The sequence below is a fragment of the Hyaena hyaena genome, unplaced genomic scaffold, assembly GCF_003009895.1.
Source record: "Hyaena hyaena isolate Hyena2069 unplaced genomic scaffold, ASM300989v1 scaffold_489, whole genome shotgun sequence".
In the NCBI taxonomy this organism is placed as follows: domain Eukaryota; kingdom Metazoa; phylum Chordata; class Mammalia; order Carnivora; family Hyaenidae; genus Hyaena; species Hyaena hyaena.
The window spans coordinates 391,498-402,885 of record NW_024081120.1 but is presented as its reverse complement, the minus strand read 5'-3'; positions in this window follow the sequence as shown (position 1 = coordinate 402,885).

Below are 11,388 nucleotides of genomic sequence, written 5' to 3'. Positions count from 1 at the left end.
TGTATTTAAGGGAGTTTGTCTAGGTAAAGACATAGGTCAATTTTTCTATATATCATTTAGAAATTGCTTGGGATTTTGTTTATTTTTTTTCCATAATGATCAAAATAAACATTGTGAACAAAGGAACACACAGCTTTCACTGTAATGTGAAAAAAAGAAAAGATAGCTGTCCTTCATGTGTTCTATCTCCTTTTAAAAATCAATTACAAGCCAAAATACCATTTGGTAACAGTTCTATTGCATCAAGCATCTGATACTTGTGGTGGACATGGTATAATGATGACTAGGAAACCATCCATCTTCCTCTTGACAGATGACCTATTTTAGAATCAGAAAGGCCATCATCCAAGGGAAGTTACTTTACCCATGTTTGTTCCTTTAATGATAACTTACAATTTAGTTAGATGATTTGTAGGACAAGGGCTGTTTTGTTTTCCTTTTCTAATTATATTCACATATATGAAAATATATATTCTTATATATTTAAGATTTAACAATGTAAACAATGTAACTGAACAATTTAAGATTGTTCAGTTTTTATAACTAACCAATTTGGGGTGTATAACAAGCAGCTAATAATTTTAATGATCTTATGAGCATATATTATTTTCTCTAATGTTATTTTTATTTAGAGTTTATCAATCTTTTTGTTTTTTTGTTTGAAGTTCACATACACAGAACTAGAGAGGAAATACATTTTAAAAATATCTGGGGCGCTTGGGTGGCTTAGTCGGTTAAGCATCCGACTTTCGCTTAGGTCATGATCTCGCGGTTCGTTGGTTCGAGCCCCGCGTCGGGCTCTGTGCTGACTGCCAGCTCAGAGCCTGGAGCCTGTTTCAGAGTCTGTGTCTCCCTCTCTCTCTGACCCTCCCCTGCTCACGCTGTCTCTCTTTCTCTCCTAGAAATAAATAAAAAAAAATATAAAAAAAATATCTAATCACTTGTCAAAGTTCTGCAACTGCTTTATTTTCTATTTGTTATCCACTGAGTTTCTAGAAATTTTCATCAATCTGTTTCATGATAAACGATTAGTCAGCAAACCCTTCTCTTTTCAGATCTATATTTACATTAATATCCACAAAGCAAATGTAATTGAGCATCAGAAGGGCTCTTGGTGTTCTGTTATTGATGTCTTAGCTCCAACATGAAGGTAGCAATTTAGCATCATGCTATAAATAGAAAAACATAGTGGATAACATTGGCTCATCTTGTGTTTTTAATATTCCCTTCAGGGTAAAGTATGACATAACCTAATTACAGTGGTAGAGCTTTCACTGTAGGGGAAACTGTTGTTATTTTATTTGACAATCAAGTAATTAGCTTTTCTACTGGATGGTTTATTGTATGTTACTAATTAAGCTATCCGCTGGAATAAAAGCTTACTTAAAAATTAGAGAAGTCATGGCTGCTACCACATTAAAGAAGGCAACACAATATAATGCAAATCCTTATTATGTGAATTGTCAACATAAGTGTGTATACATTTCCCTCTCTAAAAAACATTATAACGTATTCACATGAAATTTCAAGGAAGAGCCTAATCACCCCAAGACTGATATATGTCATAGGCTGTTGAGTATGAGGGAAAAAATTGTTTTTAACTTTAGTGTTTTAAACATTAAGGTAAATTTACAATATTTGTCTAAATAGCTGTGCATTAATATCATAGAGTTGCTTGTCAATGACTAATTAATAACAAAATCCCATATTCTTTTAACTTAACTAAATTTAGTGAATAATATAATATGTTAATATAATGCAAATGATTTGGATGTATTCTAGGTTATTGGTTTGAGGATTAAAACTCTAATTCTTCAGGATGCTAAGATTGATTTTGCAATTAACACCTGAATACCTTGTAACTTATCATATCATGAACTGTGGAACCCAGTGACCATCATTCCTGGCCTGGAGCTCTCATAGAGCTCACAGAATGAAAGATAGGCAACAAACCAAGTATTACAGTTCATTGCATAATTGTAAGTATGAAAGTTGTATGAAGGAGAGTGTGAGTGGGGGCTGAGGCAATGTGGATGGTGTCAAGAAAGGGTTTATTTCTTGTAGGGCTTTCTAACCTGAGAATCAAAAAATAAGAATGAGTTAGTAAATGATGCAGGAGGGAAGCATTTCATGCAGAAACAACAACAAGGGCTGAGGTCTATAAGGAGGAGACAACACCACGGGGTATGTGAACTTCAAAAAAAATTAGTATGTTCATAAAAGAGAGTGAGTAATCATTCCTTTTAAAAAAAGGTTTATTTATTCATTTTGAGAGAGATAGAGAAAGCAACGATGTGTGTGTGAGCAGGGAAGGGGCAGAGAGAGGGAGCAAGAATCCCAATCAAGCTACACGCTTAGCGCAGAGCCGGAGGTCAGGCTTCATCTCATGACAGTGAGATCATGATGTCCTGAACCGAATCAAGAATCAGGTGCTGAATTTCTTGCTAAGTGGATTCTTAAGTTGAACCACATAAATCACCCTTTATATAAGTTAAAAAAAAAAAGTCAAATGTCAACAAATTTATATGGCTTAATCTAATTAATTTCAAATTTGGTACCACTGATTTTATAGTCATGAAAAGGTATCAGTTTTTCGTAATTGAACCCGACCAACAGTCAAAAAGCATTTAAACCATTCCTCCTCTGTTAAAGTGGGGAATGTTTTAAAAATCATGTTTTCAAGCATTGCATTGCAAAACAGTTTACCCCTCAGAGTCACTTGTCTGACTGATATCTGTATTTAAAGCTGTAGGTAACTGACTATTGCTGTTTTTAGCACTGCTTTGGCTGTCTAAATCAAGTCAAGACAAATTATACCTGGGCTTTGTTGGCAATAGTTGGAGCACTTCAGTGAACCATCCTTTTGATAGTTAGATTATACTTGTCTTTCTATCTTCAGTGTAAATGTAATTTGAGATGCTTGTTGCTTGTTTCTGGTAAGTATAGTGACTTGAAGATGAAAATATGTCACACTGGCTTGTTGGCTCTACTTGTAAAAGACATAGAACTGTCAGCATCTAGAAGGAAGAAAATGTTTCATCATCTACATTAAACTCTAAGGACTTACAAGATCTGCTGTGTAAACAAAGTTGAAGTACTTTTTGTTCACTAACTTCTTGTAGCTCCAATATAAGAGTTTCTCTGGGTCCCATTTTTTTATAGCTATTGAAGATTATTGTTTAAGAGGAAAAAAGTTGCCCCCAGAGAAATGACTTACACTTTTAAGATACATCAGAAAAAAAAAAAAAGACAAAACAAATATCTCATTTGGAACAGAAATGATGGAATAAAACTTTATCCTTTGAAAATACATGCTACTTGAAATAGGAGAGAAATAACAATAATACAACAAACAAATCACATCCAAGGATCTATTATTAGTCATCAAGAAATATGCACATCAATTAAATTATATTCTATGAAAAGAAAGTTAGTTTTCCCTGTAGCCAATTAAACTATGTGTTTGGAGAATATACATTTTATATTCAATGAAATATTATTAAGGTTATTGTGTATAATGTACAAGATATCAATAAATAATGTGTGCTGATTTATGAGACATTTTCATTTCTTCACCTAATACCTAAAGCAAAAACAATGACAAAAACCTTCACTGGTGTAGGTATTCAGATTGATGTCAAAGTACAATATTTGTCATAAATTATGATTTTTTCAAGGTAGTTGGTGTTTAGTGAGATTAGAGTGTACCGCAAGCTAATATCTGGTAGGATTGTTATTTTGGTGGTGATTTTTTGTTCTTGATATTGTTTTCCTATTGGCAGTTTTTCCCATTTCATTTCAATCTGTATTTTGGATTTTAGTACTGGATTATGTGCCAGACATAGTGTTTGTCAGTGATGTGAGTTTTCATTTCCTTCTAAGCTTTCATGTTAGTGAGAAGTTAGAGGAAGTTGTATTGACATATACATGCAAATGCAAACTTGAAACAGATTTTAAATACAATCATTAACTTATATTTATATTTTAAAATTCTATGACTTAAGATTGGATGGATTTAAAGATAAATAGAATAGTGATAGGCAAGAGGAGATAATGATGTCACATTTACAGATAGAAAATATTAAGTTTAATGTATTAGGAAAGATTTATAGAATAATATAAAGAGAAGGGAAAGAGAAATGACATACAATAACATAGAGAAGGAAGGAAAAAGTGAACTTATGACAGTGCATTAATTGTCTTTGTAAAATGTTTTTGTAAATGTCTTTGTAAAATGTTAGATATGCTCACAAGTCTCTAGGCCAGACTGACCAGTGAACATATATTTGAAGTAGGTCATATTTGCTCATTTTGTGATTTTTCTCTAAAAATGCTCTTTGGCCCAAGAACTGGAGTGTCAACTGATAAATGAGGTTGGTTCAGGATTGAGTCTTCAATGACAGTTTCAGTAAAACATTTGGACACAATAGAATTAAAATAAAAAGAAAACACTAAAATGGTTAAAGAAATAAAGTTAGCTTGAAACTGATCTATATGAATCCAGAAAGAGTAGGGAGAGTTAGGGAAAAAAAAAAAAAAAAAAGACAGAAGGCTAAAGAATAGTTATATTGGTAATTGTAAAAGTGTTGTATGGTGCAGTGAGACTTTGGTGGGGGTGGGAAGGGCACCACTTTTGACAATGAGGCTGTTTGTTGCCAAGTCCTTCAGGTGAATCTAGGATAATAAAAATAAATGAAACAAAGTAAGACAAGAAACAGAGATGAATATCTCAGATGGGGCTTTGATTTGGATATTAACAATGCTAAGAATAAGAAAATGACCAGTGTTGGCAAAAAGAGACTCAAGTATTGCCTTTGCTAGGGAAGTTGTAAATGGCTCATAGGGAATAAAAGATTGTGTTGAAATGATTTGCAAAGAAAGACAGAATAGAATAACGTCCTTCCCACCACACACTGTGCAAGGCCTGAAATTCTAAAATTTTGTTCTATGCATCCAAATATTCCTAATACCTAACTCAGTACTTGAGATGAGTACATTTTCAATTAAATTTAGTTTAATGAATGATTGAAAGCCTTTTACAATAGTTCAAATAATGCTTACTATAGTTTATCAATAAATAAACTATACATTTTACATGTGGTCATTTGTGCATTTCACCAAATATTTACAAATCTCCATTTCATCCCATGCCAGTAAGGTATTTTCCTCACCTTTTGTAGTTAGGCATATTATATGATCACTATTGCCTAACTAATGTGAGAAAGTCTTAAGGAGTCAAAGCATTTTTTCATTGTTTTCCATTCTTTCCCTCTGACACAGCTACCAGTAACGTTTGAGTTGATGGAGACACCATAGACTTGCTTTTCTGATTGAGGACAACATGCAGTAAAGGTACTAGCTCCTCTGCAATGGAGAAAAGTCTGTTGTCATTCTATAAGCTTGTAAGAATGGAGCTCTCACCCAACTGTTATTGTTATATAATCTAGCCTATACTAACTAATACACATATATAATGGAATGTCTGCTTATGATGTACAAGATAGGTATAAAAACCTTCATTGCAGGTTGCCTGGGTGGCTCAGTTGGTTAAGTGTCTGATTTTTTATTTTGGCTCAGGTAATAATCTCATGGTTCATGAGTTTGAGCGGGCTCTCTGCTGTCAGCATGGAGCCTGGCTGGGATTATCTCTCTCCCTTTCTCTCTGCCCCTCCCCAGCTTTCTCTCCCTCTGTCTCTCACTCTCCTTCTGGAAAGAAAGAAAGAAAGAAAGAAAGAAAGAAAGAAAGAAAGAAAGAAAGAAAGAAAGAAAGAAAGAAAGGAAGGAAGGAAGGAAGGAAGGAAGGAAGGAAGGAAGGAAGGAAGGAAGGAAGGAAGGAAAGCAAAACAAAACCTTCACTGTTACAGATCAGGAGACTGAGGCTCAATGAGATTAAGGAAGGGAGAAGGAAATGTTGAGATGCTACCCTGTTCTTTAGATCCTAAAATATTGGCCATGTTGATGATACACTAGCCCAAACATAGTTGTGGAATTCAGAAGCATCTGTTCCACGAATTCCTGTGATCTAGTTAGAATATACATCAATTACTACAGCATTAATAGAAGTTCACTAACACAAATTCTGAGTTTTTCTTACCAGAATGATTTGAATTTTTTTTTAATTTGAGATTTATAAATGGTAATAAAGGACTAATACCATTATATGTGGGTGGTATGTGCAGATGAGCTTAAAATTAAATACCCAAGATGTTTAGAAGATAATAGAAAAGAATATTCAGAAAATAGAGAGGCTAACATTGGATGTCACATCTTCATTGTTTTGTGCAGTGTTTTTAGGAAAGTTAAAGTGTTCACAGCTCATCTATTTATTATATTATAATAAGTATAATATTGAAATGTGTGATTTTAAAAGTTCTAAAAAACTCATGCCTACATTTTCTTCACTTTATGTTCAAAAATTTAAAAATATTAAATCATGCTTTTATTTTAATTTCAGAGAATATATTCTCAAGGTAATGGATAATATTTAAATAATCTTGCTACTCCCTCACAGGTGATTTACATGTCAGACAGTTCTATATGAATCCTTGTACCTACAAAATGTAGGTATAGGTGGACCCTTGTGAGATGAATTCACAATTATTAAGACAGCAAGAATGGTTATTAAGGACGGATGTTACAAATGGATGTTGAAAATAAAGCTATAAGAACATAAAACACCTACTTCATTTTTTCATAAAGTTATCTCATTTTCTGGCAAGCAGTTTCAATTAGTGACTATTCAACCAAATCCAAGTCACTCAGATATTATAGTTTATTCACTTAAAATTGACACTGGTAATGAGATTTCAATCTTCAAATGATAAATTTGATATTGTATTTATGCCATACCCCCAGTCAAGGCTTGATAAATAGATGTCAAATAACATGGGGAAAGGACAATAACTTCTATAATTTGGGAAAATTCTCTTTTTTTTTCATATCATGCTTTCCAATCCTGTAAATTAAGTGAATTTTCAGTTGAAACATTGAGAGTAAGCTTTAGTTTCAGGTAAAAGGATTTTGCTATATCCTTCCTTATTTTTTTTCCTACAACCCTCAGGATCTATTGTCTGGAAGGTGCTAAAACGAACCTCAGCAATCTCAATTTTCTTTGCAAATTGTCTCCCAACCAAGACAAAATTCTTTACCCTGGAAGTGACTGAATGCTGATAATGATTGTCATCCAAATGGATCTTCAATGAGATCTCATAAATTTTAGCCTCTTTCTATGACAGTTCAACATAGTTGCTAGAATTTCTGCTTCAAAGTTAACCTAGTAAAATTTAATATAATAATACATAAAATGTGATAATAATATAAATAAATTTCAATAACATACTTTAAACTATTCTTTGGTCTAATGTTGGTAGTCATATAAAAATATTTATATACTTTCTTGCATTTCTAAACGGCAGTCAAACACAGGCATATTTACATTTTTAAATAATACAAGACTTCACCATCAGTCATGTCCAAAGGAAGACCATTTTTTTGTAAAGAAAAATATCATTCTAAAATTGTATTATGATTTTCATCTCTGCACATAAAAAAGTTCCAGATTTGGAAAATTAGCAAATGCTGTGAGGCAAGATAATAGCATATTGAAGTGCTTATTATGTCAAGAAGAGTAGAGAAAACCAGGCTAAAAGGAACAGGGAGAGGAATATCTATCTAACTGTTGAAAAGAAGCCCTGGTGATTTTTCAAGCATGTAGGTTTTATAAAGGCTATTTTTTTTTTTTTGGTCATGTTTTTAGGAGCATAAAAATTGCTTGTGGTAAGCCCAGCTTAAAAAAAAAAAAAAAAACAAACAAGCTTTCTTATGTTTTTCCTAATTTAAAAATATAAATATATTAGATGTATTTTTTATATTTTTAAATCCATAACACAAGCTAGTTTAATCAAACTCAAAACGCAATCATATAGTGAAGTCTAGTAAAATAACACCACCTAATCTGTTTGACCTACTTTGCTCATTACCCACACGTTATGATATCAATTAGATTACAAAGATTTTTTTTTTCTGTAAAGACTACTGAAGACAAAGTAGACAGAAACTAATAATATTTAAAGTGTGAAAGACAAAATCATATGTCCTGGTTAATAGATACCTGTATCTGCAAATGAGCTAGGCCTCTTCAGGTATTATATTTGCTGTATTAGCCCTTTACTTAATTATCTCCACTGCATTGCTTCCCTGTTTTATTATTATTATTTTCTTTCTAAGGTTTAAAATTCAAGCATGGAAAGAGAGAGAGAGAGACAATCCTGTACATTAGTATCAAATCAATGTTGCAGGTTAAGGGAAAACAACAAAGCTAGAAAGAATCAGTGGTATAAAATTTATCCCAGTTACTTTCTTCTCTTTGGAACTAGGTCACTTAGGTGAACTAGGGGGGTGGGGACTGTGGTGGAAAGAAAGGACTTTGACCTAAATAAGATGCTTTATGCTTTTGCTTATTTTTATTTATGTATTCATTAACCATTTAAGAATATCTCATAACAGGGGCGCCTGGGTGGCTTAGTCGGTTGGGCGTCCGACTTTCCCTTAGGTCATGATCTCGCGGTTCGTGGGTTCGAGCCCCGCGTCGGGCTCTGTGCTGACTGCCGGCTTAGAGCCTGGAGCCTGTTTCAATCTGTGACTCCCTCTCTCTCTGACCCTCCCCTGCTCACGCTGTCTCTCTCTCTCTTAGAAATAAAACACTAAAAAAAAATTAAAAAAAAAAAAAGAATATCTCTTAACAATTTCTATTGGTTGTTGAGAACTTACTATGTGTCAGATGTTTTATCTCTAAGTGTCATGATTAAGGAGAATGATAGCTACAGTCAGTCTCATTTGTCAGTTTCACTTGATTGATAAAGAACTGGAAGTTTACAATGCTAAATGACTTATCCCAGCTCTTGCAATTGGTATGTGGGGCAACTAGGGTTTGGGTGCAGGTTTGTCTGATTTTAATTCTGTACTTTTTCCTACTGTGTTGTGCTAGGCACTATGTATAAGGAAATTCTGCTGAATTTCTAATAAGAAGGAAAGCATAAAAAGTTCTTTTTAAAATGTGTATTGGTATGGAAAAGAAGAGAAGACCTCTTAAGTCTGGCCTGTAAATCATGGGGACTGGATATTAGATATGATTCTCATGTTATACACAACTTCATCATAATTTGTATTCATAATTCTAGTTCAAATTCACAGATATGTGCATAAAAAGAGATACAAATCAATGGATCACTGTATACATGAATCAAAGTCTTGCAATCAATCAAAGTAAAAAGAAGTAATCTAGAATAACAATTCCTGGTCATTTTTACCACTACTAAAACATTTAAAGCCTCAAAAAGAATAACTGGTTGTATTTTTGAAACTGTACTCACTGATCCAAAAATAAAATCTTATTTCCCCTTTATTTAGTTGTTAATCTCTTACATGTCCTAATACAAGTTGAGTATTCTAAGGGAGGTGGCAATGACCTTGATTCTGAACAGGTGACTTTATGATAGTAGTCATAAATCCTGGTATTACAAAGAGGGAAACATAAGGCAGTATATTTGGTTTCTAATTTATGCTTATATTAAAAAGATAGTCCAATTTTATTTTTATACTTGGAGAAGTTGAGGCACAGAGATAAAGCTAATGATATACTTAAGGTCATGTAACATTAAATGTGTGAATCTAGCAAGTCCATATCTACCTAACTGAAAAGAATAAGCTATTTTTAATACACTGCAGAGCCCCTTCAAAAGGGATAACATCCTCAGCACCTTCAGTAAGAGTGAAACAAAGTAATAGATTAAGAGGCAAAGAATAAAATATATGTGACACAGGGTGTCTGGGTGCCTCAGGTGATTAAGTGTCCAACTCTTGGGCTGACTGGGTCTCTCAGTCGGTTAAGCATCTCACTTTGGCTTAGGTCATGATCTCACGATTCATGGGTTCCAGCCCCACATCCAGCTCTGTGCTGACAGCTAGCTGAGAGCCTGGAGCCTGTTTCGGATTCTGTATCTCCCTCTCTCTCTAACCCTCCCCTGTTCATGCTGTCTCTCTCTCTCAGAAATAAGTGTCCAACTTATTATTATTATTTTTTTATTAAGTGTCCAACTCTTGATTTCCACTCTGATCATGAACTCATGGTTCATGAGATTCAGCCCCATGTCAGACTCTGTTCTAACAGCAGGAGCCTGCTTGGCATTCTCTCCCTCTCTCGGCTCCCTCACCCCCGACTCTCTTTCTCTCAAAATAAATAAATAAACTTAAAAGAAGAGAGAAATATATGACAGATCACTTTCCTCTTCGGTGGTCCTCTCTGGATCTCTATATTTGTTCTGTGAAATTCAATATCAGAAGTGACCGCCAACGTCAGAAATATATTTTAAATAATGATGATTTAAATTAGCTTAAAGAAAGTATATCACAGGGGCGCCTGTGTGGCTTAGTCGGTTAAGCGTCCGACTTTCGCTTAGGTCATGATCTCGTGGTTCGTGGGTTCGGGCCCCGCGTCGGGCTCTGTGCTGACTGCCAGCTCAGAGCCTGGAGCCTGTTNGGTTCGTGGGTTCGGGCCCCGCGTCGGGCTCTGTGCTGACTGCCAGCTCAGAGCCTGGAGCCTGTTTCGGAGTCTGTGTCTCCCTCTCTCTCTGACTCCCCTGCTCATGCTGTCTCTCTCTCTCTCCTAGAAATAAATAAAATATTTAAAAAAAAAAAGAAAGTATATCACAAAGATTATTTCTACTTTTGACTTCAAACATTAATTCCCCAGTGTAAGAAAGCAATGAGTAGATTTTGAAGATATCTTTGAATTCTTTTTAAAATAGCTGTTGATTTGTAAATAGTCACCAAAAATCTGCATTTTTTTGCTTAAAGTCTTTTACATTAAATTTTTGTATGTATCCTTTATTAAGCATATGATCTGGGGAAGAAAAAGAATAAATTTTCTCTTTTATCTTAGCTTCCTTGACAGTAGACAAGAAATACACTTTCCATTTTGTCCTGATTACTAGGAATCTTAGAACTAACTGTTGGGTTTTTATCTTTTATTATCTTTGTTGATGTGTATTTATGTGGCTACATGTATTTTTATTCTAATGGACTACAAATAATTTTCAGCACTTAGTTTGGTACAAACAAAAATACAAAATAAAAATGTGAGAAATATTTTGGTTTTTCAACAGATACTAATTTTTTAAACATTCTTTGCTAATATACTTTATTAAAAATGCCTTAAGACAGCTCCCTTTTCCTTTCTTGGCAATTAATAAGACTAATTCAAGGTTATAGTAATTGCTTTCTGTATTACTTTTCTTTCTTTCTCCTTTTAAGAAACTTTCTCCTTTTTAGAAACTTTGTTTATTTAAAAAAAATTTAGAGATATTTTACGATGTCACCCCAAGGGATATT